This window comes from Zea mays, chromosome 3 (genome assembly GCF_902167145.1).
Source record: "Zea mays cultivar B73 chromosome 3, Zm-B73-REFERENCE-NAM-5.0, whole genome shotgun sequence".
Lineage (NCBI taxonomy): Eukaryota > Viridiplantae > Streptophyta > Magnoliopsida > Poales > Poaceae > Zea > Zea mays.
The window spans coordinates 177,863,930-177,887,083 of NC_050098.1; positions in this window are offsets into that span (position 1 = coordinate 177,863,930).

Genomic DNA, 23,154 nt, shown 5'->3' on the forward strand with positions numbered 1-23,154 from the left:
AAGGATGAGTAGTAGAGTGGAGTGGAAGCCTTTGTCTCCGCCGAAGACTCCAATTCCCTTTCAATATACCTATGACTTGGTTTGAAATACACTTGAAAACACATTAGTCATAGCATATATATAAAAGAGACATGATCAAAGGTATACTTATGAACTATGTGTGCAAATTAACAAAAGAAGTTCCTAGAATCAAGAATATTGAGCTCATGCCTAAGTTTGGTAAAAGTTTGTTCATCAAGAGGCTTGGTAAAGATATCGGCTAATTGATCTTTAGTGTTAATGTATGAAATCTCGATATCCCCCTTTTGTTGGTGATCCCGAAGAAAATGATACCGAATGGCTATGTGCTTAGTGCGGCTATGCTCGACGGGATTGTCGGCCATTTTGATTGCACTCTCATTATCACATAGCAAAGGGACTTTGGTTAATTTGTAACCGTAGTCCCGCAGGGTTTGCCGCATCCAAAGCAATTGCGCGCAACAATGACCTGCGGCAATGTACTCGGCTTCGGCGGTTGAAAGAGCGACCGAATTTTGCTTCTTTGAAGCCCAAGACACCAAGGATCTTCCCAAGAACTGGCAAGTCCCTGATGTGCTCTTTCTATTAATCTTACACCCCGCCCAATCAGCATCCGAATAACCAATTAAATCAAAAGTGGATCCCCGAGGGTACCAAAGCCCAAACATAGGAGTATAAGCCAAATATCTCAAGATTCGTTTTACGGCCGTAAGGTGGGATTCCTTAGGGTCGGCTTGGAACCTTGCACACATGCATACAGAAAGCATAATATCCGGTCGAGATGCACATAAATAGAGTAAAGAACCTATCATCGACCGGTAAACCTTTTGATCCACGGACTTACCTCCCGTGTCGAGGTCGAGATGCCCATTTGTTCCCATGGGAGTCTTGATGGGCTTGGCATCCTTCATTCCAAACTTGCTTAGGATGTCTTGAGTATACTTCGTTTGGCTAATGAAGGTGCCCTCTTGGAGTTGCTTGACTTGAAATCCTAGAAAATACTTCAACTCCCCCATCATAGACATCTCGAATTTCTGTGTCATGATCCTACTAAATTCTTCACATGTAGATTCGTTAGTAGACCCAAATATAATATCATCAACATAAATTTGACATACGAACAAATCATTGTCAAGAGTTTTAGTGAACAAAGTAGGATCGGCCTTGCCGACTTTGAAGCCATTAGCAATAAGGAAATCTCTAAGGCATTCATACCATGCTCTTGGGGCTTGCTTTAGCCCATAAAGCGCCTTAGAGAGCCTATAGACATGGTTAGGATACTCACTATCTTCAAAGCCGGGAGGTTGCTCAACATAGACCTACTCCTTGATCGGTCCGTTGAGGAAAGCACTCTTCACGTCCATTTGGTAGAGCTTGAAGCCATGGTAAGTAGCATAGGCCAATAATATACGAATTGACTCAAGCCTAGCTACGGGTGCATAGGTTTCACCAAAATCCAAACCTTCGACTTGTGAATACCCCTTGGCCACGAGTCGAGCTTTGTTCCTTGTCACCACACCATGCTCGTCTTGCTTGTTGCGGAAGACCCACTTGGTTCCTATAACATTTTTATTATGACGTGGAACTAAATGCCATACCTCGTTCCTCGTGAAGTTGTTGAGCTCCTCTTGCATCGCCATCACCCAATCTGAATCTTGCAGTGCTTCCTCTACCCTGTGTGGCTCAATAGAGGAAACAAAAGAGTAATGCTCACAAAAATGTGCAATACGAGATCGAGTGGTTACCCCCTTATGAATGTCGCCGAGGATGGTGTCGACGGGGTGACCTCGTTGTATTGCTTGGTGGACTCTTGGGTGTGGCGGCCTTGATTCTTGCTCATCCTCCTTTTCTTGATCATTTGCATCTCCCCCTTGTTCATTGCCATCATATTGAGGTGACTTATTTGCTTGATCTTCTACTTCATCAACTTGAGCTTCAACCTCATTTTGAGTCGGTGGAGATGCTTGCGTGGAGGAGGATGGTTGATCTTGTGCTTTTGGAGGCTCTTCAGATTCCTTAGGACACACATCCCCAATGGACATGTTCCTTAGCGCTATGCACGGAGCCTCTTCATCACCTATCTCATCAAGATCAACTTGCTCTACTTGAGAGCCGTTAGTTTCATCAAACACAACGTCACAAGAAACTTCAACTAGTCCTGAGGACTTGTTAAAGACTCTATATGCCCTTGTGTTTGAATCATATCCTAGTAAAAAGCCTTCTACAGTTTTAGGAGCAAATTTAGATTTTCTACCTCTTTTAACAAGAATAAAGCATTTGCTACCAAAAACTCTAAAATATGAAATATTGGGCTTTTTACCGGTTAGGAGTTCATAGGATGTCTTCTTGAGGATTCGGTGTAGATATAACCGGTTGATGGCGTAGCAAGCGGTGTTGACCGCCTCGGCCCAAAACCGATCCGATGTCTTGTACTCATCAAGCATGGTTCTTGCCATATCCAATAGAGTTCGATTCTTCCTCTCCACTACACCATTTTGTTGTGGGGTGTAGGGAGAAGAGAACTCATGCTTGATGCCTTCCTCCTCAAGGAAGCCTTCAATTTGAGAGTTCTTGAACTCTGTCCCGTTGTCGCTTCTTATTTTCTTGATCCTTAAGCCGAACTCATTTTGAGCCCGTCTCAAGAATCCCTTTAAGGTCTCTTGGGTTTGAGATTTTTCCTGTAAAAAGAATACCCAAGTGAAGCGAGAATAATCATCCACAATAACTAGACAGTACTTACTCCCGCCGATGCTTATGTAAGCGATCGGGCCGAATAGGTCCATGTGTAGGAGCTCCAGTGGCCTGTCACTAGTCATGATGTTCTTGTGTGGATGATGAGTGCCAACTTGCTTCCCGGCTTGGCATGCGCTACAAATCCTGTCTTTCTCAAAATGAACATTTGTTAGTCCTAAAATGTGCTCTCCCTTTAGAAGCTTATGAAGATTCTTCATTCCAACATGGGCTAGTCGGCGGTGCCAGAGCCAACCCAAGTTAGTCTTAGCAACCAAGCAAGTGTCGAGTTCAGCTCTATCAAAATCTACCAAGTATAGCTGACCCTCTAACACTCCCTTGAATGCTATTGAATCATCACTTCTTCTAAAGACAGTAACACCTACATCAGTAAATAGATAGTTGTAACCCATTTGACATAATTGGGATACGGAAAGCAAATTGTAATCTAATGAATCAACAAGAAAAACATTGGAAATGGAATGGTCGGGTGAAATAGCAATTTTACCCAAACCTTTGACCAAACCTTGATTTCCATCCCCGAATGTGATAGCTCGTTGGGGATCTTTGTTTTTCTCATATGTGGAGAACATATTCTTCTCCCCTGTCATGTGGTTTGTGCACCCGCTGTCGAGTATCCAACTTGAGCCCCCAGATGCATAAACCTACAAAACAAGTTTAGTTCTTGACTTTAGGTACCCAAACGGTTTTGGGTCCTTTGGCATTAGATACAAGAACTTTGGGTACCCAAACACAAGTCTTTGACCCCTTGTGTTTGCCCCCAACAAACTTGGCAACTATCTTGCCGGATTTGTTAGTTAAAACATATGATGCATCAAAAGTTTTAAAAGAAATGTCATGCTCATTTGATGCACTAGGAGTTTTCTTCTTAGGCAACTTAGCACGGGTTGGTTGCCTAGAGCTAGATGTCTCACCCTTATACATAAAAGCATGGTTAGGGCCAGAGTGAGACTTCCTAGAGTGAATTTTCCTAATTTTGCTCTCAGGATAACCGGCAGGGTATAAAATGTAACCCTCGTTATCCTGAGGCATGGGAGCCTTGCCCTTAACAAAATTTGACAATCTTTTAGGAGGGGCACTAAGTTTGACATTGTCTTCCCTTTGGAAGCCAATGCCATCCTTGATGCCAGGGCGTCTCCCATTATAGAGCATACTTCTAGCAAATTTAAACTTTTCATTTTCTAAGTTATGCTCGGCAATTTTAGCATCTAATCTTGCTATATGATCATTTTGTTGTTTAATTAAAGTCATGTGATCATGAATAGCATTGATATCAACATCTCTACATCTAGTACAAATAGAAGTGTGCTCAACGGTAGATGTAGAGGGTTTGCAAGATTTTAATTCTACAACCTTAGCATGCAACATATCATTCTTAGTTCTAAGGTCGGAAATAATAGTAGTGCAAACATCAAAATCTTTAGCCTTAGCAATCAATTTTTCATTTTCTACTCTAAGGCTAGCAAGAGAATCATTCAATTCCTTAATCTTAGCAAGCAAATCATCATTATCATTTCTACGATTGGGAATTGAAGCATTACAAACATGAGAATCAACCTTAGCAATTAATCTAGCATTTTCATTTCTAAGGCTGTCTATAGTCTCATGGCAAGTGCTTAGCTCACTAGACAATTTTTCACATTTTTCAACTTGTAGAGCATAAGCATTTTTTACCTTAACATGCTTTTTGTTTTCCTTAATAAGGAAGTCCTCTTGAGAGTCCAAGAGATCATCCTTCTCATGAATAGCACTAATCAATTCATTTAATTTTTCCTTTTGTTGCATGTTTAGGTCGGCAAAAAGAGTACGCAAATTATTCTCCTCATCACTAGCATTATCATCACTAGAGGATTCATATTTAGTGGAGGATTTAGATTTAACCTTCTTCCTTTTGTCGTCCTTTGCCATGAGGCACTTGTGGCCGACGTTGGGGAAGAGGAGTCCCTTGGTGACGGCGATGTTGGCAGCGTCCTCGTCGGAAGAGGACTCGGTGGAGCTCTCGTTGGAGTCCCATTCCCGGCAAACATGGGCATCGCCGCCCTTCTTCTTGTAGTACTTCTTCTTTTCTCTCCTCTTTCCCTTCTTGTCGTCACCCCTGTCACTGTCACTAGATATAGGACATTTTGCAATGAAATGGCCGGGCTTACCACATTTGTAGCACACTTTCTTGGAGCGGGGTTTGTAGTCCTTCCCCTTCCGTTGCTTGAGGATTTGGCGAAAGCTTTTGATGATTAAAGCCATCTCCTCATTGTCGAGCTTGGAGGCGTCAATTGGTTGTCTACTCGGTGTAGACTCCTCCTTCTTCTCCTCCGTTGCCTTAAATGCCATCGGTTGCGCCTCGGACGTGGAGGGTTCGTCAAGCTCGTTGATCTTCTTTGAGCCTTTAATCATGCATTCAAAGCTTACAAAATTCCCGATAACTTCCTCGGGGGTCATTTGAGTATATCTAGGATTACCACGAATTAATTGAACTTGAGTGGGGTTAAGGAAAATGAGTGATCTAAGAATAACCTTAACCACCTCGTGGTCATCCCACTTCTTGCTCCCGAGGTTGCGCACTTGGTTCACCAAAGTCTTGAGCCGGTTGTACATGTCTTGTGGCTCTTCCCCTTGGCGAAGTCGAAAGCGACCGAGCTCCCCCTCGATCGTTTCCCGCTTGGTGATCTTTGTTAGTTCATCACCCTCGTGCGCGGTCTTGAGGAGGTCCCAAATTTCCTTTGCATTCTTCAACCCTTGCACCTTGTTGTATTCCTCTCTATTTAGAGAGGCCAAGAGTATGGTTGTGGCTTGGGAGTTGAAGTGCTCGATTTGGGCCACCTCGTCCTCATCATAATCCTCATCCCCTATGGATGGTACCTGTGCTCCAAACTCAACAACATTCCATATACTTTTGTGGAGTGAGGTTAGATGAAATTTCATTAAATCACTCCACCTAGCATAATCTTCACCGTCAAAGGTTGGCGGTTTGCCTAATGGAACGGAAAGTAATGGAGTATGTCTAGATGTACGAGGATAGTGTAAGGGGATCTTACTAAACTTCTTACGCTCTTGGCGTTTAGAAGTTACGGAGGGCGCATCGGAGCCAGAGGTCGATGTTGATGAAGTGTCGGTCTCGTAGTAGACTACTTTCCTCATCCTCTTGTGCTTGTCCCCACTCCGATGTGGCTTGTGAGAGGAAGATCTCTCCTTCTTCTCTTTGTGGTGAGAAGAAGATTTTTTCTCCTTCCCTTTGTTGGAGGAGCTCTTCTTCTTCTCCTTCCTCTTGGTGTGGGACTCTTCCGATGAAGTGCTCCCGTGGCTTGTAGTGGGCTTTTCGCCGGTCTCCATCTCCTTCTTGGCGTGATCTCCCGACATCACTTCGAGCGGTTAGGCTCTAATGAAGCACCGGGCTCTGATACCAATTGATAGTCGCCTAGAGGGGGGGTGAATAGGGCGAAACTGAAATTCTCAAAAATAATCACAACTACAAGCCGGGTTAGCGTTAGAAATATAATCGAGTCCGCGAGAGAGGGCGCAAAACAAATCGCAAGCGAATAATAAGGTGAGACACGCGGATTTGTTTTACCGAGGTTCGGTTCTCTCAAACCTACTCCCCGTTGAGGAGGCCACAAAGGCCGGGTCTCTTTCAACCCTTCCCTCTCTCAAACGGTCCCTTGGACCGAGTGAGCTTCTCTTCTCAAATCACTTAGGAATCAAGCTTCCCGCAAGGGCCACCACACGATTGGTGCCTCTTGCCTTAATTACAAGTGAGTGTTTGATCACAAGAAAGAATGCGAAAGAAAAGAAGCGATCCAAGCACAAGAGCTCAAATGAACACTACAAATCACTCTCTCTAATCACTAATGCTTTGTGTGGAGTTGGGAGAGGATTTGATCTCTTTTGGTTAGTGGTTGGAAGCTGGAAAACTTGGATGCAATGAATGGTGGGGTGGTTGGGGTATTTATAGCCCCAACCACCAAACTTGACCGTTGGTGGAGGCTGTCTGTCGATGGCGCACCGGACAGTCCGGTGCACACCGGACATGTCCGGTGCCCCAGCCACGTCACCAGTGCCGTTGGAATCTGACCGTTGGAGTTCTGAGTTCTGGGCCCGCCACGATGTCCGGTGGCGCACCGGACATGAACTGTGCAGTGTCCAGTGCGCCGGTATGGGCGCGCCTGCCTTCTGCGCGCGCATTTAATGCGTTGCAGGTAGCCGTTGGCGCGAAGGAGCCGTTGCTCCGAGGATGCACCGGACAGTCCGGTGCACACCGGACATGTCCGGTGAATTATAGCGGAGCATCCTTCGCGAAATCCCGAGGCTGGCGAGTTCTAGAGCCGCGTCCCGTTGGAGCACCGGACACTGTCCGGTGTGCACCGGACAGTCCGGTGAATTATAGCGCGCTGGCTCTGGATTTTCCCGAAGGTGACGAGTTGGAGTTGTAGTCCTCTGGTGCACCGGACACTGTCCGGTGGTGCACCGGACACTGTCCGGTGGCACACCGGACAGTCCGGTGCGCCAGACCAGAGGAGCCTTCGGTTGCTCCTTTGCTCTTTTGTTGAACTCAATACTTGGTCTTTTTATTGGCTAAGTGTGAACCTTTTGCACCTGTATAACTTATACACTAGAACAAACTAGTTAGTCCAAAGATTTGTGTTGGGCAATTCAACCACCAAAATTATACAGGAACTAGGTGTAAGCCTAACTCCCTTTCAGGCATTTTCTAAGGGGGAACTTTATTAGTACAATTCTTAGCATGATGCATGAATAATTACAGAATCAACCTTAGTTGATTCAACCTTCTATACATTGCACTCTTCCTATCTGGTCTTTGAAATAAACTTTTCAGAGATGCTTAGGTAAGAAGAGAAGAAATTTTCTAGATAAGTCTTAGAAAATCCTTTTGAAGATGCTACATAATATCTGTCAAGAAGGGCTACGCTCCGATACCAGCTGTGACGGAACCTCCCAAGTCATTAGGCCCACCTACAGTTGTCCTTGTCCAACAGACATCAGACAACCCTGTAGATGTTCCTGAATCACTTGACAAGTTCGGTATCTTTATCCTTACCTTTCCAGGAACGTTTCACCCGTCTGGCAGACAGTATGCTCATCGGAGATGCGGAAGTGCGGAAGTGATTACATAAACTTACATTTATTTAAAAAGTAAGAGTAAGTTATATAGTACAGACCAGAGAGTGCTGAAAAGTATTATTACAATACCTGGGAGGTAAAAACTCCTCTCATTAAGTTCTTTACACAAAAGTTTTTAAGGAGGACCCGGTCCTCCGGCAGCTTCATTCTTGATTATCTTCACTTTTCACCACCTTGGTATAGAAACAACAAAAATTTGTTGTCTCCTCACCTAAAAACAACGAGGGAATAAACCCTGAGTATGGAATTACTCATCAAGTCTTACCCGACTAAGGAAAAGACTCTCAAGGGTATGCTGGTTATATGGGAGTCAAGGTAAGGCTTCTCAATAATCACAAACTCTGTTTTGCAGAAATGCTTACTAAAGTGGATCCTTAAAATCCAGTTTTATTGTCGGGTTAAGTAAAATTACCTGCAGCTAGAGTTCTTTCTACCCTAGTTCAATCACTTGACCTGCACTAGCCAATTTCTTATCAACCCTTCATCTTCACTGGATTGCTACGTGTAAGTCAGTGGCCAAGTCTCCATAACCGCGGAGGTACGGCGATCCGAATCGATTATACTCAGCTGAGGATCTCCGATCACACGACATAGGTAGCACTTAACCCTTGCATATGTCAACCCGCCACCGAGTTTCTTAAGACCAGATCAGGTTCACGCAAACCGAGAGCACAGATACACCACCGTCCAGCCTCTTGCCACGGAGGGTACACGCTACTCTCGCCACCGCTCCACGCCCATTTCGTGTTATCTTATTCTGGCCTTAGTCCACCCGAGGCAAAGCTTACCCATGACGAGGCATGTGACCAGTTAAAGGGTCCTCGGTCAGCAGGCCTACATCGACAAGGTCCTTAGGGTGTGTTTGGTTTGACTTTTGGCTTTGGCTTTTGTCCCCCTAAAAGCCAAAAGCTAACCAAAGGGCTGGATTCAGAAAGCACCTTTTTCTAAAAGCTGACTTTCTCGTAGTGCAAATCTGAAAGCATCTCTGGACCTGCTTTTAGTGGCTTTTTGGATGGAAATGTGAAAACATATATCGAAGAATTTTTAATGACTTTTAGTGGTTTCTACCAAATGGTTTTTAGCTTTTTAACAGCTTACAGACTACAGCAGCTTTTTCCATAGCTCACAGCCCACAGCAACTTTTTTCACAGCCACAGCCCAACCAAATAGACCCTTAATCGACTCAGGCAGAGACACTACACCGAGACTCTCTTTCTCGTGCAAGTCACCCGCCCGGTCTCAGCTTAATTATTTAACCCCAAAGGTTGGTACCTGGCAGAGGTACATCTTTTCCGATGTTGAATCCATCACGGCCATGATGGATCCACCATCAAGTTTTGTTTTTGAAAACATCCCAATCACTTTTGCCACATCATCTTTTGTAAAAACAAAACATTTTGTTTTACTAAAGCAATGCTAAGCATCAAAAATCTTTTGTAAAACAGGTGATCAAGGAAGGTAATCAAGTTCAAGGAAGGTAATGCAGGAATTGTTTTAGCAATCAACACCTATCACCTAGTGCATCAAGCAAGTGAGAAAGATTTTAAAACACAAGGGGGTGGCAAATGCACCGGGGCTTGCCTTTGTTTATGGGTGAGTCAGGCTCAGATCCACAAATATCGAAGTAGAAACAGTTCTCAGCCTGTGTTTCCAAGGGTGGTGGTACTTGCTCTTCAGTGGCTTCCACATCTTCGTGTTCTAATCATAACCATACATATGTATAAGAATGGATGCCATGGGATGCTCATGAGGGTGCAAAGATAATATAAACTTATTATCTAAGTCTTGAATACAACTTTCCTTCACGGTACCCCGAGAACTTAGGGTTTCCGGAGTCGGTAAAGGAGTTCACAGGGCAGGGGGGGTGTTTTGGGGTTTAGTGATCAAACAAGGTCCAAATCAATTCAAACTCTACCCAAGGCTTCTAAATAATGTAAGGAGCTCATATAAAAATTTTGAGCATTTTTGGGATTACCATTTATCTTTTAAAAATCCAGAACTACTTCTTTAAGCTACTTAAAATGCCCTAAAATTCCTTATTTAAACTAAAAATCATGAAACTATTTTTATTAAATTCTAGGGAAAATAAGAAGGCTAGGAAAATTAGTTTCACAATTTTACCATTTTTCTACATTTTTCTATATATTTCTAAAGTTATTCTGAAAAAGAAAAGGAAAAATAATGAACAGACTCGGGCCAAAATCAGCCCAAGTCGGCCCAACTACAGCCGAAGTATGCCCACGCGCGCGCCCGCGGTAATATTGCACAGAGGCCCTCGGAGTTCTGGGTAACAGGAAACAAGTTCCTTTACTGTTTTGATGGGTCGCTGACGAATCACAGAAAGACCCTCAAGCTTCTAATTCTTCACATGGTCAGGTCCACGACGGCGCTCCGCACGGCAGCTGAAATCCGGCGAGCTATACCGGCCGGAGGGGGCGAAGGCCGACGCTAATCTTCAGTTTACACCAGATTCTACCCCTAAGGAGTATTTCCCCTCACTTAATTGCATCTAAGATCAACTAAAGAGCTCTGGCCACGGCGACCGAGAACATGGCGGCTAGATCGTCGTGTTCCCGACGATTGGGGGCATCCTAGTTCAAATTGATGGCTCGTCGAGCATCACAGAGTAACCAGAGTGCTCAAACAAGGGAGAGGGAGCAATGAATTAACCTGGAAACGGCTGGCCGCGGTGAGCTTGATTCTACGGTGGCGGAAACCCGATTTGGGGAGAATTGGAAATTCTCGAGCTCTGGTGAACGATTGTGGCTGATTAGTGGTGGCTGGTTAGCTGACGACCTTGCGGAGCTAGTCACGGGCTCAATTTATAGGGAGGACGGGCAGTGGTGATCAATTCGGCCGAGCCGTGCTGGCGGCCGGAGCTGAAGAGGAACGTGGGTGCGGTGAATTCGTGTCCACCGCCGTGGCAACCTCCCCGTCGACGATGGGACGGGTATAGGGAGTCACGGCGACGCGGTGGAAAGGCTTGGACACGCGGCACAGGGTCGTGCGACAGTGATCACCGGCGTTCTTATCCACTTCCGCCGCGGTAACGATGGTACGGTGGCCGGAGTTATTTACCGGCTGAAGTTTATCCCCGGCGGTGACCTCCAAGCGTTACACTGTCCGCACGAATCGTAGCAAGAGATCGACCACCGGCGACAACTCACCGGCGTCGAGCGAACCAGCTGGCGGTCTAATCCCCAATGGTCTACTGTACCATGGCGAGACCTCATCAGAGCACCTGACAGACCATGTTTAGGTCAAATTTTCTCTAAAATTTGCATATGAACTTCATCAAACCTCTGTACCAAAGTTGCAGAGTTACAAACCAGCTACAATTTGACTATAGGGCTTGAACACATTTGAGTGCTAAATCAAGGTTGGATTCATACTCAAAGTTGGCTCCATTACACTAAATCTCTGAATTTCAGACTGAATCAGCCTGACAGCCAATCTTTAGGCTTGATTATCTCTGGATTTTTCTCAACAAGTGAGCTTACAACCTTAAGCAAAGTTGTTCTCCTCAGTTTGCTCTACAATCTTTATGTGGTGACCTAGGGCAAAAACCCTAGAATTTGCAAGATACAATGCTCCAAAGTTGAGCCAATATCACTGAAAATCAGACTTAAACTATAAAGGCTTAAAAGGTGAGTTTTGCAAATTAGCCCAAAACTTAGGGTTTAACTTGCAAATTCACATATTTGTGACCCAAATGACTTAAGATACTTATTTGACTTGGTTTTTGCACTTTAGTCCAAAAGTGGGCTAATTTTGCACATATGCCCCTAGGGTTTGGATTTAGGGTTTTCCAGGGTTCTAATTGAGATTTTTGGTATCCCAGGGGGGTATAAATGTGATTCAACTTTGTTTTTGGGGACATTTTATGACTCTTCCCTAAAGCCTTTAGGTTTTCTCACCTTGGGTTATGTTTTGCCCCTTTGAGCCTTATTTAGGGTCAGGTTCCCTATCTAGGGTCCTATTTGCAAAACACCAAAAACAATACACTTGTTTGAAATTTTTACCTAGTGAATGCACTCTAGGTGTATCAAACATATGCAATGTCAATGCTTATGATGCCATGCCCAAGTTTTAGTTACAGTAACACCAGGGGTGTTATAGTCTGCCACTATGTTCGCTTTGCCTGGATGGTAATGAATCTCCAGCTTGTAGTCTTTGATCAGCTCTAACCATCTTCTTTGCCTCATATTTAGCTCTGACTGAGTGAATATGTACTTCAAACTCTTGTGGTCTGAGTAAACATTACATTTCTGTCCATACAGATAGTGCCTCCATGTCTTCAGTGTGTGAACCACTGCTGCCAACTCTAGTTCATGGATTGGGTAATTCTGCTCATGAACCTTCAGCTGTCGGGACAAGTAAGCCACAACTCTTCCCTCTTGCATCAACACGCATCCTAAACTAGTGTAACAAGCATCGCAATACACTGAGAAAGTCTTGTGCACATCAGGCAAGACTAAAACAGGTGTTGTAGTCAACTTCTCTTTTAGCGCTTCGAAGGCCTCTTGACATTTCTGGGTCCACTTGAACTCAACTTTGTTGCCTAGCAAAGTTGTCATTGGTTTTGCAATCTTCGAGAACCCTTCAATGAATCGCCGATAATATCCGGCCATTCCAATGAAGCTCTTGATTCCTCGGGCATCTGTTGGTGCTTTCCAGTTCAAAATGTCTGCCACTTTCTTCGGATCCACAGCCAATCCTTTTTTGTTGATTATGTGACCCAAGAACAGGACTTCATCAATCTAGAACTCGCACTTGCTCAACTTTGCATACAACTGGTGCTCTCGCAACCTCTGCAAAACCATCCTCAAATGATCTGCATGCTCTGCTTCGCTTTGAGAATATACCAGAATATCATCAATAAATACCACCACAAACTTATCAAGATAATCCATGAATACACTGTTCATCAGATTCATGAAGAAGGCTGGTGCATTTGTTAGACCAAAAGACATCACAGTGAACTCATACAACCCATACTTGGTAATGAATGTCGTCTTCGGAATGTCTGAAGGTCGAATCCTGAGCTGATGATAACCTGACCTCAGATCTATCTTGGAGAACACACTGGCTCCTCTCAACTGGTCGAACAGATCCTCTATTCTGGGCAAGGGGTACTTGTTCTTGATCGTGACCTCATTCAGAGCTCGATAATCAATACACATCCTTCTAGTGCCATCTTTCTTCTCCACGAATAGGACAGGGGCGGCCCAAGGCGAGGTGCTTGGCCGGATGTAACCTTTCTCTAGTAGCTCATCAATCTGCTTCTTAAGCTCAACCAACTCTAGTCCAGATACTCTGTAATCTCTCTTAAAGATGGGGGCGGTTCTAGGAAGAAGCTCTATGGCAAACTCAACTTTTCGCTCTAGTGGCATACCTGGTAGGTTCTTTGGAAACATGTCTGGGAACTCGGACACAACCTTGATAATTTCAATTAGGTCTGCTCCACTGCTATCAACAGCCATCTGATAACAACTTCCTTTCTTTGGCCCAGGCGGGACTAACTTGGTCACCACTTCCTCTCCTAGTGGGGACACCAACTTAATTGTCCTCTTATCACAACTGATAACTGCCTGATACTTATCTAGCCAATTCATCCTTAGGATGACGTCTATTCCCTGAGTACCCATTACTATGAGATTAGCGGGAAACGCTATCCCCCTTATTTCCACACTTACATTCAAGCAAATGCTATCCGCTCGAATTCTACCACCGGCTGAATCAATTTGAATGGGGGTTGACATGGTAGTAATTGGAAGATTATGTGCTTCTACCCATGATGCAGTAATGAAAGAATGCGTTGCTCTAGTATTAAATAACACTTCTGCAATATGGGAGTCGACTGGAAACATACCTACTGTCATGCTGGGGTTTTTCTGGACTGCCTCAGCCTCCAAGTGGTTCAGTCTCCCATGGTTGTAGCGGGGCTGAGAGCGGTTGCCTGCTCCAGGCTAAGGCACATTCTGCTTTGCTGGGGCATTAGGGCCTGACTGCTGCTGGGCTGCCTTCTTCGGACATTGCATCACCCAATGGCCTTGCTCTCCACAGTGGAAACATGCTCTACTTCTGCCTTGAACTGGTGCTGCTTGACTATTCTGCTGGTTTGCTGGGGCAGGGGGACGAGGTGCCTACTGATTCTGCCTCTGAAACTGACCTCCTCCTGACTGATTGCTCTGGCGATTCTGCTGCTGGTGCTGAGGATACTGCCTTTGGAACTGCTACTGCAGAGGTGGACGCTGGTTCTGCCTAAACTGCTGAGGTTGATTGCCTGAGAAACGAGGACGATTGCTGCTTCCAGGCGGAGGTCCACTGATCTTGCCCTTTTGATCCTCCATCTCTTTGCGCTTCCTCTCTGTCATGATTGCTCTGTCAATCAGGTGCTGAAATGTCGAGAAGGTGTGATTCATCAGCTGATACTGAAGAGGGTCGACCAAGCCTCTCAGGAAACGATATTGTCTCTTGGCGTCGGTGTTGACATCTTCAGGAGCATAGCGAGACAGTTGCAGAAATATGTCTCGATACTCACTAACTGACAATGACCCTTGCTTGAGGGCCAGGAACTCCTCCTTTTTCACTGTCATCCGACCTGCAGGAACATGGTACTGACGAAAGCTACCTCTGAACTCTTCCTAGGTGATGGTGTCAGGGTTGGCATGGGTGGCGAGATAAGACTCCCACCAGGACTGAGCTGCTCCTCTCAACAGACGGGGACCATACAGAACTTTCTCCCAGTCATCACACTGAGCGGTATGCAACTCCCGCTCCACTGTGCGCAGCCAGTCTTCGGCATCCATGGGGTCAGAAGAATGAGCAAACGTCAGGGGATGACCTCTCATGAATTCAGCACGCTTGTCCCTGGGCATCTGAGGCATCTAGGGCTGAGGTGGTGGCTGCTGCTGCTGCTGAATGGCGGCTAGAGTCTGACCGATGGCTTGAACTGCCTGAGTCTGCATCATGAACATCTGCTCGATGGTCATCAGGGGCAGGGGCGGCAGCTGCTGTTGCTGGGGTGCCTCATCCTGCTGAGCTGCCTGCTCCTGCTGAGCACGCCTTCCTCCTCTACGCCTGTTTTCTGACATCTGCAGAATGCAACCACTCATCAGAACTGATCTGGCAAATCTTGCAGCATAAGAAAAGAGTATAGAATTCTTCCACAACACTGAACAGATGAACATCTTCACTGATCTCCAACACAGACCAACACAGCTTCTCAGATAACGAGGAAAGTGGAATAAAAAGGCTTCCCAACTAGACATCTAACTTCACTAACGTATAACATATAAACCAAAATGCAGGGGATACCCACACTCTGGTGATAGTCATTACAAAGATCCAAATACAGCATAGTTCACCATGACAAACATAAATGCACAGGATAAGCAAACTACCCTGTCTAACTAAGACTAATTAAAAGCAAGATTAATGCTAAGACTATAGCTTCTATGTATATATTTTCGTATTAATTACAAGATCCGACGCTGACAATCTATGGTTCTAAATTTATCCTGGTCTTGCAGTCGGGGTTGCCATAAGACTGGTGTCCACACCGAGGTGAGCGGTACGGGTGCTGAGTCCCAACGAGAGCGGGGTAACCATCATCCAGGTGACGACGCTCCGCGCGCTCAGCCCGCAGCTGGGCGATCTCAGCACGAGCCCTACTCAGCTCGTCTAGTGCATGGTCCAGCTCCGTGTTTAGCACGGCGGCTAGGTTGACTGTGCTGCTCAACCTAGGATTGTCCTCACCAACAGGTGAGACAATCACGCCTCCTGTGCTGCCAGATGGACGGCAGGGGTAATACTTCAGGTTGAGACCATTAGCTACCCCACCGAACACTGAACAGTAGTGCGAAAGCGCACGTCGTGCGGCATCTTGCATGGCCGCCTCAGCTGAGCCCCGCTCATTGATGGAATAGTGCTCTGAGCAGATATCAGCACCCCGGAGACTATTTTTTGGATGACGCACCAAGCAGGTTGCCTCCCAGCGGTCCGGGTAGACCCCGCAACGGTGCTGGAAGACCACACAGCGATACTCGATGGACCAAGTATGCCGGTCAAGTGCCTGACGTAGCAGGGTGTCGAGCGCATCATGGAAGTGACACCCGTGAGCAGCGTCGCGAGTGATGGGTCGAGCAACCCATCCTTCCGGCTCCTGGTCGACGGAAAGGTCGGTGTCGTGGCTCGATCTGCTGTCGCCACCTCCGTCGTCTGGGTCTCCTCCAGCAGCTACTCCAGGGGCTGGGGCGCTCAGTGGTGGTGCAGGGGGGCGCCTCCAGGGGGAGCATGGGGGAGCAGCTCCTCACAGACTCTATCTCCTGCTGGAGCAAGAAAGAAGAGCTCTACTGCTCCTGCTCCTGTCGTCGACGCTCCTGCTCCTCATGCAGGCGGTGGTGCAGCCTCTCCAAATGGCTGGACTGGCCGGTCACTGGACGGTGAAGCGGACGCTCAGCGAGACGAGAGGGTAAGAAGGGGATGACAGACTTTCGTGCAGTGTGTCTAAGACGAGCCATCTACAAAAGATACCGTAAGCATAAGAATTAGAACAGAACTAATATGACCAGCAAGTAAACCATGAATAAATGAAGGATTAGAATAAAACACAATTTTCAGCAAGGTATAATATATAGTAAAACATAGGTTTGGTCGATATGACCAACTTTTGAAGGGATACCAAAGTCAAGGCAAGAATAGGGGTCTATAATCCTTAGAACAACCATTCTACTCTAGGTTAGCGGTCCTACAGTCAGCATGGCTTCGATACCACCTATGTCACATCCGGTTTTGGAAGGCAAACCGAATGCGAACCATGTACGTGCCAGGATCAGCAATTCACGTACACAGTAGTTACATAACTGGACATCATCACACAGTGCTCAAATAATAACATAAAAGGGGAATAACAGTCGATTACATCATATGTCTGAGACATCCACATAGTCTTTACAATAATCAAAAGTGCGGAAAAGAAACGTAGATACACACGGCCTTCACAGGCAGCCGACTGGGGGTTGCCGCTAACCCACGCCTAGAACTCGTCGTAATCTTGGAACTCCTGGTGGTCTCCTTCCACGGCTTCATCTTCTCCTGAGCAGTGTTTGCAATGCGGACAACCTGGGGGGGTTTGGTGTGTAGAGCAAGGGTGAGTACACATCAACATACTCAGCAAGTGTCCTGTTTGGCTGTAGTGGACTAGCTTTATGTGGAGTTAAGTCAAGCAGTTGCTTTTAGTTGGTCAGATTATTATTACTAGTAGAGAAAGCCAAGTTTTAGAATTAACCCACGTTATTAACCCGATGTACCCTTTCCAAACGGAAAGAATACCACTTACCAGTACCATAAGCATAATCAAAACCATCAATCTCATTGCCACCTATAAACCAAAACGTCTCTGATCAAGTACCACTAATCAATGGAGCTCCCTTGGCTGCTCATAACTGCGAGCACGGCTGATATATCAGTTTCATAACACTCTGCAGAGGTTGCGCACTTTACCCACAAGCCGTGATTCCCTCTTGCCTCAGATCGATCAAACCCTTAAACACTACCAAGGTGAATAGGTAGGGTTTCAATACGTAGCCTTTACAAAGATTCCCTAAGGTTGTAGCCGCCGTTAGGTTTCCTAAATATACCGCACTCCTCCCCAAGGGGCAAACCAACCTTGGCAGAGCGAGCCGCATACACCGAGCCCCATTGACGGCACGACGGCGAAGCAAACTACACCTTAGTTCCTCTAATTATTCAGCTAAGGGCGTCCCACTCCGCCCTCATGGTTGCACTGTTTTCCCGGGCGGTCATCCAACGAATAGGTCCTTACGGAGAGGCACTCGAGAAACAACTCGAGCCCCCTTAAATGTCACAGTACCATCATCATAATCAAAAGGGAAAACAGCGTATCATAGATAATCTCATCATATTCATTGATTAATGTGAAGCACTAGCATAAAGCTAAACTATAATAACCCAACCAAAATAGGTAGACAAGGACAAGATAAACAAAAGCTAGTCAATCCTTAGGTATAAAATGTGTAAATGCGGGGAGTGAGTTATAAGAATGAGTAGGACATAGATGGGTCAAGGGACACTTGCCTCCACCAACCAGCTGCTGCTCAGGGGCTTCTCCTGTGAGTTCCTCGGGCTCTTCAACCAGATCGTTCTCTATACGAGTTCAAACATACATTCCATACATTTAATACAAAAATAACAGTACACCATACAATGGAATGCAATAAATAAACAGACGTTCAACGCGGGGCTCGCAATTACGGTTAAGAGAGAAAGAGGAAATGACAGTCGGGTCTACGGTCGAGAGGCAATCACTTTACATAATTATAAATTAAACCATTCGTTTAAACAGAAGGGTATCAAATTAGACATTGCGTTTAACATAAAGTAAAGTCATGTTCCACATTTAGTCACTATAAATAGGTAAAGATGAACGAAAGGGATTGGTCATACGGCGAGACGTACGACACAACATTTAAATTGAACTAAGAAATAAATGACTTGCCGCGCGATAGAGCGCGCAACAAGATTCTTGCATTAATTAAAGACAAACGTTAAGCGTTGCGTCAACAGAACTGCATGTAAAACGAATCGTCGCACGACGAAGCGCGCGACGCAACACATTAATAAATATTAATTTAAAAGGACCATCACGTGATGAAGCACGCGACACAGCACATTTATAAAGATGAAATTAGGATGAACCGTCGCGGGCTAAACAAAATTAAAATGGATTAAACGAGGGTTAAACGAAACGTGACTATGGTCGCACGCGCGAGAGCACGCTGCGCGTGCTGAGGGCACGCGAACCGTGCAAGCCGCGCGGGGCGCGAGGCTGCCGGGGCACGGGCTCGGGCAGGGGCGCGCGAGGGCGCAGCCGGGGGCACGGCCCGGGCACGAGGCCGAGGGCACGGCCGGGGCGCGGCCGCCGGGGCACGGGCCAGGGCGCAGCCGAGGGCGCGGCCAGGGCGCGCGAGGACGCAGCAGAGGGCGTGCGACCAGGGCGCAGCTGGGGGAGCGACGCGCGGGAGGGGCATGACCAGGGAGGGGTTCGCCGAGGGGGGCGCGACGCGGGGAGGGGCTCGGTCGAGGGGGGGCGACGCGAGGAGGGGCTTGGTCCGGGCGGGACTCGCTAGGGGGCGCGACACGGGGAGGGGCTCGGCCGGGGCAGGACTCACCGGGGGGCGCGATGCGGGGAGGGGCTCGGCCGAGGCGGGACTCGTTAGGGGGCGCGACACGGGGAGGGGCTCGGCCGGGGCGGGTTGCCGCGCGGCTGGGCCACCGCCACGGCGCGCGATGGGGCAGGGAAGGGCGCGTGGCCAGGGGAAGAAGAAGGGAGGGGGAGGAGGGAGAGAGAGAAAGGGAAGGGGAGGGGAAAACTCACCTCCGGGGATCCAAACTCCGGCGATCTCGTCTCCAAACCCTAGGGCACCACGGGGAGAGAGAGAGGTGGGAGAGGGAAGTTACTGCGCGAGAGAAAATCAAATGAGACAACGGGATTAGGGGAAGGGGGCGCGCGCATGGGTAGGGCAAGGGGTGCCAGGGGCGCGTGGGCCGGACTGGGCCGGACCGGGCCGGACTAGGCCGGGCTAGGTCACTCCGCGGGTTGAACACCAATCGGAATTCCGATCACGAACCGAAATCCGAACCGGGACGAGACAAACATGCGATTAAACACGACATCAGACAAAGAAATATGCTTCGGCATGATGCAACACTCATGACACTTAGGTTTTGTTTATACATGACACGGACACCTGTCACTATACTGGTTTGAAATTGGGAAGAAGGAGCGAAACGCGAAGAGAAAAGAGAGTAACGCCCGAATTTGGTGAATGAAAAGAAGAAAAATTCTACCTCCAAATTCAGGGCGTTACATTTGGCTTGTTAAGTTCTTGGCTTCCTTTCGAAAGCCAAGTCCATCCTTAATTGAGGGATGCCTACCAACGGTGTAGGCATCCCTAGCAAATTTTAACTTATCAAAATCTATCTTGCAAGTCTTAAGTTGAGCATTAAGACTTGCCACCTCATTATTCAATTTAGTAATTGATGTAAGGTGTTCAACACAAGCATCAACATCAAAATCCTTACACCTATTACAAATGGCAACATGTTCTACACAAGATCTAGTTTTATTGGCTACTTCTAGCTTAGCATTTAAATCATCATTAACACTCTTTAAGCTAGACACAGTTTCATGACAAGCAGATAATTTAGAAGAAAGCATTTCATTCCTTTTAACCTCTAAAGCAAGAGATTTTTGCACACTAACAAACTTGTCATGCTCTTCATACAAAATATCTTCCTGCTTCTCTAACAATCTATCTTTTTCATTCAAAGCATCAATTAACTCATTAATTTTATCTACTTTTGCTCTATCTAAACCCTTAAATAACTCGGTATAATCTACTTCATCATCACTAGAATCATCATTGCTTGAAGTAGTATACTTAGGGGTTTCTCGAACACTTACCTTCTTTTCCTTGGCCATGAGGCAAGTGTGGCACTCGTTGGGGAAGAGTGTTGATTTGTTGAAGGCTGCGGCAGCGAGTCCTTCGTCGTCGGAGTCGGAAGAAGAGCAGTCCAAATCCCATTCTTTGCCAAGGTGCGCCTCGCCCTTTGCCTTCTTGTAGGCCTTCTTCTTCTCCCTCTTCCCGCTCTTTTCTTGTTCTTGGTCATTAGCATTATCGGTACAATTTGCTATAAAATGACCAGTCTTACCACATTTAAAACAGGAGCGCTTTCCCTTTGCTTTGCTTTTTTTGGGATGCTCCTTGCGTCCTTTTAGCGTGGTCTTGAAGCACTTGATGATGAGGGCCATCTCATCTTCGTTTAGCTCGGTAGCCTCAACCTGTGCCACCTTGCTAGGTAGCGCCTCCCTGCTGCTGCTTGTTGCCTTGAGTGCAACGGGCTGGGGCTCATAGATGGGAATTGGGCCGTTCAATGCATCATCAACATATCTTGCTTCCTTGACCATCATATGCCCGCTCACAAACTTTCCGAGTATCTCCTCGGGCGTCATCTTTGTGTACCTGGGATTCTCACGGATGAGGTTCATAAGATGAGGGTCAATAACAGTAAAGGACCTGAGCATAAGTCGGACGACGTCATGGTCCGTCCATCTCGTGCTTCCATAGCTCCTGATCTTGTTGACCAGGGTCTTGAGCCTGTTGTATGTTTGAGTTGGCTCCTCTCCCCTGATCATGGCAAACCTTCCTAGCTCTCCTTCCACCAACTCCATTTTGGTGATCATGGTGGCGTCGTTCCCCTCATGCGATATCTTGAGGGTGTCCCATATTTGCTTGGCATTGTCCAAGCCGCTCACCTTGTTGTATTCATCCTTGCACAATGATGCTAACAAAACAGTGGTAGCTTGTGCATTCTTATGAATTTGTTCGTTAATGAATACAGGGTTATCCGTACTATCAAATTGCATTCCATTTTCAACTATCTCACAAATACTAGGATGGAGAGAAAATAAGTGACTACGCATTTTGTGACTCCAAAAAGAGTAGTCCTCTCCATCAAAGTGTGGAGGTTTACCAAGAGGAATTGAAAGCAAATGAGCATTGGAATTAAAAGGAATACGAGAATAATCAAATGAAAAATTTGAATTAACCGGTTTCTTTTTCTCGTCGTCGTCGTCTCTTGGGGAAGAAGAAGACTCGTCGCTGTCGTAGTAGACGATCTTCTTGATGCGCCTCTTCTTCTTCCTGTCCTTCTTCTTATGACTCGAGCCAGAGTCAGTGGGCTTGTCGTCCCTTGGCTCGTTGAAGATGGACTCCTTCTCCTTATCGTTGACCACCATCCCCTTTCCCTTAGGATCCATCTCTTTGGGCGATTAGTCCCTTTCGTGAAGAGAACGGCTCTGATACCAATTGAGAGCACCTAGAGGGGATGAATAGGTGATCCTGTAAAATTCAACACTAAATAGCCACAAGCTTGGTTATAAAGATGTTAGTGCAATAGAACCAAGTGGCTATAGAGCGAGCTCTTGCGAATCACAAATAATCAAAGAGAAGGACAACACAAGGGACACAGTGGTTTATCCCGTGGTTCGGTCAAGTATAACACTTGCCTACTTCCACGTTGTGGCGTCCCAATAGACAAGGGTTGCACTCAACCCCTTTCAAGTGATCCAATGATCAACTTGAATACCACGGCTTTTCTTTGCTTATCTCTTTTTCCCGTTTGCGAGGAATCTCGACAAGTTGGAGTCTCTCGCCCTTACAACAAAGATCACAGTGAAAGCACAAGAGTAAGGGTGGGAAGCAACACACACAAATGCGCAGCAACACACATGCACACAAGCCAAGACTTGAGCTCAAAATGAAGCACAACGAGTTCACAACTAGAACGGAGCTCAAATCACTAACAAAGTCGATCAAGTGCGCGGAGACGGAGTGTGGAAGACTTAGAATGCTTAGAGTACACTTGGGTGACTCCTCCATGCGCCTAGGGGTCCCTTTTATAGCCCCAAGGCAGCTAGGAGCCGTTGGAGACTAACAAGAAATGCTAAGATTGCCTTCTGTCAGGTGGCGCACCGGACAGTCCAGTGCGCCACCGGACAGCCACTGTAGCTTGTCCGGTGTTGATCTCCTTCCTTTTCTGGTGCAGATGACCGTTGCACCTCGGCGTCGGTTGTGCACACCGGACAGTCCAGTGCCCCCTTCCGACCGTTGGTGCGGGCCACGTGTCGCCCGCTAATTTCGCTGCCGACCGTCGGCTCACCGGACAGTCCGGTGAATTTTAGTCGTACGCCGTTGAACTTTTCCCGAGAGTGACGACTTTGCCGCGGACGACCCACCGGACAGTCCAGTGAATTGTAGTCGTACGCCGCTGTCAAGTCCCGAGAGTGGCCTGTTCACCGAGACTGGTCTGGCGCACCGGACACTGTCCGGTGCACCACCGGACAGTCCGGTGCATCCAGACCGAGCAACAGTTGGCTTGTTACATGATTTGCACTTCTTCAATCTTTGGCACAATTTAACACTTAGAGATTATGTGTTGGGCACTTAATCACCAAAACACTTTAGAAATGGCCCAAGGGCACATTTCCCTTTCAGTGGCAGGTTGGGCTTCAGGTGGATGATGAGCTGGACGGCGTGATGGCGCCGTCGTCAGGTGCGGTGCCCAGAACAATTCGAGAGTCGCTGGCGTTGGCGACGACCATGAGGTCCCCCTGTTTGATGATGGACAGCGCGGTGCTGCCGCTCTGGACCGCGTCCAAGCGGC